This window comes from Mesoplodon mirus (genome assembly GCF_964341445.2).
Source record: "Mesoplodon mirus genome assembly, chromosome: 18".
Lineage (NCBI taxonomy): Eukaryota > Metazoa > Chordata > Mammalia > Artiodactyla > Ziphiidae > Mesoplodon > Mesoplodon mirus.
Window position 1 is genome coordinate 40,029,248 of NC_138994.1, and position 6,102 is coordinate 40,035,349.

The following is a 6,102-nucleotide window of genomic DNA, read 5'->3' on the forward strand; positions in this document are numbered from 1 at the left end:
ATATTGATTTATTAATTCATTTAAAAATAACAGAAATAAAATTAAACCCATTACATGTTAACATAATTACCGTATCTTTATGAAAAATTTTCAAAAACAAAAAATAATATTGAGAAAAATGGCATTTTATATCTTTGCGATATGCAATCTTTTTTTTTTAGAATTTTATTTTTTTATACAGCAGGTTCTTATTAGTTGTCTGTTTTTTACATATTAGTGTATATATGTCAATCCCAGTCACCCAATTCATCCCACCACCACCAACCCCCCTCCACTTTCCCCCCTTGCTGTCCATACGTTTGTTCTCTACAGCTGTGTCTCTATTTCTGCCTTGCAAACCGGTTCATCTGTACCATTTTTCTAGGTGCCACATATGTGTGTTAATATACGATATTTGTTTTTCTCTTTCTGACTTACTTCACTCTGTATGACAGTCTCTAGATCCATCCACGTCTCAACAAATGACCCAATTTTGTTCCTTTTTATGGCTGAGTAATATTCCATTGTATATATGTACCACATCTTCTTTATCCATTCGTCTGTTGATGAATGACCTGGCTATTGTAAATAGTGCTGCAATGAACATTGGGGTGCATGTGTCTTTTTGAATTATGGTTTTCTCTGGGTATATGCCCAGTAGTGTGATTGCTGGGTCGTATGGTAATTCTATTTTTAGTTTTTTAAGGAACCTCCATACTGTGCTCCATAGTGGCTGTATCAATTTACATTCCCACCAACAGTGCAAGAGGGTTCCCTTTTCTCCACACCCTCTCCAGCATTTGTTGTTTGTAGATTTTCTGATGATGCCCATTCTGACCAGTGTGAGGTGATACCTCATTGTAGTTTTGATTTGTAGACATTTGGAGAAATGTCTATTTAGGTCTTCTGCCTATTTTTGGATAATATTGAGCTGCATGAGTTGTTTACATATTTTGGAGATTAATCCTTTGTCTGTTGATTCATTGGCAAATATTTTCTCCCATTCTGAGGGTTGTCTTTTTGTCTTGTTTGTAGTTTCCTTTGCTTTGCACAAGCTTTTAAGTGTCATTACGTCCCATTTGTTTGTTTTTATTTCCATTACTCTAGGAGTTGGATCAAAAAAGATCTTGCTGTGATTTATGTCAAAGAGTGTTCTTCCTATGTTTTCCTCTAAGAGTTTTATAGTGTCCAGTCTTACATTTAGGTCTCTAATCCATTTTGAGTTTATTTTTGTGTATGGTGTGAGGGAGTGTTCTAATTTCATTCTTTTGAAAAGGCTTTTTTTAAACCATTATATTTGAGTCCAGAGTATAGGAAACTTAAAACATCAGAGAATGTATTTCATTTTCTTTTGCAGCACATAGATAAGAAAGCTAAGCCTTCCATGGTCTAACTCACAATGCAGCTCAATTAATAATAGTAATGTACTGCTCAATTGTCTAAGGTGGGAACACAGCTGAAATATGACAATACTCATTTATAATAGGAGGTGAATGGTAGGCTACTTGTGATTTTTGCACTGTTACATAAAATATCACAATCCAGATTAGCTTTCCAAAGGTGTATTTTAATTTATTTAGTTTTCAAAAATTTGAATCTGTGAAGAACATATGTGGCTTTTTTTTCTAGGATGCAGGGGAATGGCCTTTTGTTTCTACATAATGGTTTTACTTTTTTTTTAAACTTGACACTTCATTATTTTTAAATTTATTTATTTATTTATTTTCTTTTATTATTTTTTTGGCTGTGTTGGGTCTTAATTGCAGCACGTGGGATCTTCCCTGAGGCATGTGGGATCTTTCGTTGCAGTGTGCGGGCTCTTTATTGTGGTGCGTGGGCTTCTCTCTAGTTGTGGCATGCAGGTTTTTCTCTCTCTGGTTGTGGTGCGTGGGCTCTGTAGTTTGCGACACTTGGGCTCTCTAACTGTGGCATGTGAGCACTGTAGTTTGTGACACTTGGGCTCTCTAGTTGTGGCGCATGGGCTTAGTTGCCCCGCAGCATGTGGGTCTTAGTTCCACCACCAGGGATCGAACCTGTGTCCCCTGCATTGGAAGGAGGATTCTTAACCACTGGACCACCAGGGAAGTCCCCACATTTGGTTTGTAAAATACAACATATGAAAGTACAACTTATTTTCATCAAGGCAGCCTAAGACTGATTCTAAAAGTTAACAAAGGGACTTCCCTGGTGGCACAGTGGTTTAAGAATCCACCTGCCAATGCAGGGGACATGGGTTCGAGCCCTGGTCCGGGAAGATCCCATGTGCTGTGGAGCAACTAAGACTGTGCACCACAACTACCGAGCCTGCGCTCTAGAGCCTACGAGCTGCAACTACTGAAGCCCACGTGCGTATAGCCCGTGCTCCGCAACAAGAGAAGCCCTGGCTCTCTGCAACTAGAGAAAGCCCGCAGGCAGCAACAAAGACCCAACACAGCCAAAAAAAAAAAAAAAAAAAAAAAAAAAGATTAAGTTTAGTCAGTATACTATGTTAAATAAAACAAAGATGTCTAACTCATTCTATGAATTCTTTTTCATCACAATTAACATATCAGTGGGAATTTGAGAGTAGAAACACTGATAAAATGATACTGGGTTTATCTAAAACAGGGGTTCTCAACTGCGGGCGATTTTGCCCTGCACCCCAACCCATGGAACAAGTGGCAAAGTCTGCAGACATTTTTTGGTTGTCATCACTAGGGGGGTGATACTGACATCTAGCGGGTAGAGGTCAGAGATGCTGCTAAATATCCTACAAAGCACAGGACTTCCTGCCCAAAATGTCAATAGTGCCGCTGTTGATAAACCCTGATCTAGAAGAATAAATACTCTAGAATAACCAGGAAATTTCTGAAAAATTAGTGATCGAGGGACTAACCTCTTCAGTGGAACTGTGGAGACAGTCCAGAATACACTGGAGGATTTCATGTAGGATAAAGGCAGCCCTTTATATCAAGATGGATAATTCACTCAAAAATAATAACTGATTGGATTTTTAGGAAAAAATAAAACTGGATCCCTATCTCACTCCTCTCATCAAAACAAATATCAAGTGAATTAGAGATTAAATTTTAAAAAGTGAAACCATGAAAGTACAAAGAGAAAACATGAGAGAATCAACTTGTAGTCTCAGCCTTGGAAGGGCCTTTCTAAGTAGGAACAAACACAGAAGCCATAGAGGAAATGGTGAAAAATCACATAAGTATTAAACACTCCTTCGTAAAAAGAGGAAATTATTTGCAAAACATGTAACAAAGGGGGCTTATTTACAAAGAGTTTGTATAAATCAATAAGAAAAAGAAAAATAGTAAAAAAGAAAAAAGAGTAGTTCACATAAAATGGAAATACAGATAGCCACTAGGAAGATGCCAAGTCTCACTTAGAGGTAAAGGAATGTAAATCAGAGCAATAATTACGATATACAATTTCCCCTAACAGATTAGTAAAAATTAAAATGATTGAGGGAATTCCCTGGTGGTCCAGTGGTTAGGACTCCACGCTTCCACTGCAGGGAGCACGGGTTTGATCCCTGGTCGGGGAACTAAGATCCCCCATGCTGTGCGGCACGGCCAAAATAAGTTAAAAAAAACAAACAAACATTAAAATGATTGATAATTTCTGATGTTATTAAGGGTGAAAGGAACCACACCACATATAGCTAATGACAAGGACAATCTGGTAAAATCTATCTACGTTTGAAATACATATAATCTTTCACCAAGGATTTCTACCGCTTAGCATTTAGCGTTACTGATATACTTGAAAAAGGATGCTGATATATATGGACAAGATATTCGGTTGTGGCATTATTGTAACAGTAAAATACTGGAAATACCTAAGTGTGTATCAGCCCAGCGCTGATTGCAGAATGAGATTTTGGTACAGCAGAACAGTATGCAGCCATGGAAACTGACACAGATTCGTCTGTACGGACAGGGAAAGATCATTACTAAGTGGGGGAAATAACATGGTGCATCTAGTCTGACCTCATTTGTTTTGATTTTTAAATAGATGTTAATATAATTTTTGAAATCGTAACCTTTTTTCTGGGAGGATGTAGGGATGTTATCTTTGAAGAGAGTTACCAGAATTGAAAGTAGTGGGGGAGGGACTTCCCTGGTGGCGCAGTGGTTAAGAATCCGCCTGCCAGTGCAGGGGACATGGGTTTGAGCCCTGGTCCGGGAGGATCCCACATGCCACGGAGCAGCTAAGCCCGCCTGCCACAACTACTGAGCCTGCACCCTAGAGCCTGCGAGCCACAACTACTGAATCCCACGCACCTAGAGCCTGTGCTCCACAACAAGAGAAGTCACCACAATGAGAATCCCGCACACCGCGTCGAAGAGTAGTCCCCGCGTGCCACAACCAGAGAAAGCCCGCGCACAGCAACAAAGACCCAACGCAGCCAAAAATAATTAAAAAAAAAAAGAAAAAAAAAACACACACACAAAGAAGTGGTGGAGACTTTTCATGTTAGATCTTTCTATACTGTTTAACAATTTTAAAAACACATGCAGACATTGCTTTAAAAAAATAAAAACAGAGTAAATACAAATCATAACCTAAATTTTTTTTTTTGCCTTAGCCAAATCCTTCTTCTTCCACTTGCTTTTTAGTGTGTCTTAACTATTCATTGGTAAGTTATTTAACTGCTTGATCCTAGCACGTGCTCCCTTTGTTCAGGATTCTAGAGAAAGACCTTGGTTTTACTGGTTCCCACACCCCATAGGCTTTAGTTTCCTTACTTGTTCCCTTGAGGAAATACCTACAGATCTACGGCAAAATGATGTCACAGCAAAGGTCTGTGAATGCTTTGTAAACTGTAACGGTCTATTGGAATGTAAGACGCACTTCTATTCCTATAGTTATCATTCAAATTCAGTTTGCCGTCTACTTGATTGTAATGAAACTATATCCTTTGACCTTATCGAGTTGAATTAGAAAATTGCATTTGTCTCTGGACCTTTTGTTTTGAAGTGCAGGTTGTCCTTAACATTTTCATATCAGCTTTTGGACAGCTGGCATTTTGTACATTGTCATGTATCCCCAAACTGCCTCGTTCCTGGTGAATTTGGACCCGTGCATCAGCTGATGAGCCCACTGTTAGAAGCAGTGGCCGGCATGGCCATGCTGCTCGTCAGCCGGTGTGTCTCTGCTGCAGGTGCCAGCACCCCTGCAATTACGCAGTCGTGTTAGTTGGTCGTGTGAACATCAGATCACCCATTGTCTTTATTTTATGAGCACGAAAACCAGGGGAACAAGAGTGTTGGCACTAGTAATAAGTGTGGGGTTTTTTTTTGTGGTACGCGGGCCTCTCACTGTTGTGGCCTCTCCCACCACGGAGCACAGGCTCCAGATGCGCAGGCCCAGCGGCCATGGCTCACGGGCCCAGCCGCTCTGCGGCACGTCGGATCCTCCCGGACCGGGGCACGAACCTGCGTCCCCTGCATCGGCAGGCGGACCCTCAACCACTGCACCACCAGGGAAGCCCAAGTGTGGGTTTTTAAATCTCAGTCCTGTTGAGTCAAAGAGGGAAATGATTTAGTGTGTTAGAAACGGCACCTCACTGGACTAACAACCCTTCTCTATAGATTCAGCTGTGAAGAATAATATAAAACTAAAGAAAATAAGGAAAATGCTAGCAGTATGTAGTTGATTTCCTCTTAAAGGAAAGATGTAATTATAAGTTATTTATAGAACTTAGGAGACAGAAATCTTTTTATGGCCCTCAAGTCTTAGTTTTTGAACTTTTGGCTTTAGGACACTTTTTTTTCTTTTTTGGTAATGCATGGTATGGTATAATCTGTGTTTTCTTTCAAATATGTTAAATTTGGAAGGGATCTCATTGTGGAATTATGATACAGTGTTGTGGTTTTAAACTCACAGTGGTTAAACCTGTGATCAGCCTGTATTGCACCCTTTCCTGGGAATTGATCTGTCCTCAAGAAGGAGCCCTCAAACGTAGAACAGGAGAAAATGCTCACTCTTTAGGTAATAATGATTGTATGATTGCTCACGCTTGCATCTGTTGCTAACGCACAGTCTAACCCAGGTGCTGGGGGAACTGCGTGAAGGGGCTGGACTGTCTCCGGGTTCTGGTGTCCAGGCCCCAGCGTCCCCGGGGCC